The 353-nt window shown below is 60.6% G+C and overlaps 1 protein-coding gene across 1 annotated transcript in view; it reads right to left on the bottom strand.

The window, feature by feature from the left end:
* The window catches only part of ADCY3 (adenylate cyclase 3), a gene marked incomplete at its 5' end in the record, with an annotated part of 60,815 nt that overhangs the window by 15,872 nt on the left and 44,590 nt on the right, over nucleotides 1-353 (bottom strand). The window lies entirely within an intron of this gene.

Here is a 353-nt window from a genome sequence, read left to right as displayed (position 1 = left end):
GGGGGGGGTTGGGGGGTGGGAATTCCACCAAGAGGGAGCAGCTGGTGCAAAGGCCCTGGAACAGGCATGAACTGGGGGAGCTGAGGCCAGGGCTGCCGGGCAGAGTGAGTGAGGGGACCAGCGGTGAGGGCCTGTCCCCAGCTGACCACTGCTCCTCTGAGTGAGACAGGAGACCCATGGAGGGTTCTGAGCAGGGGGGTGACAGGGTAGGGGCAAGGACAGAGGAGGGTGACTGGTTGAATACGATTGCAGGAATCCTACACGAGATGACAGTGGCACGGACAGGGATGGTAGCTGTGGGCGGTAGAAATGCCAACAGAACTTGCTCTGGGTGGTAAAGAGAGGGGAAAAAG

The sequence above is a fragment of the Myotis davidii genome, unplaced genomic scaffold (assembly GCF_000327345.1).
Source record: "Myotis davidii unplaced genomic scaffold, ASM32734v1 scaffold238, whole genome shotgun sequence".
Taxonomy (NCBI): Eukaryota; Metazoa; Chordata; class Mammalia; order Chiroptera; family Vespertilionidae; genus Myotis; species Myotis davidii.
This window is presented reverse-complemented; position numbering and strand designations above follow the sequence as displayed.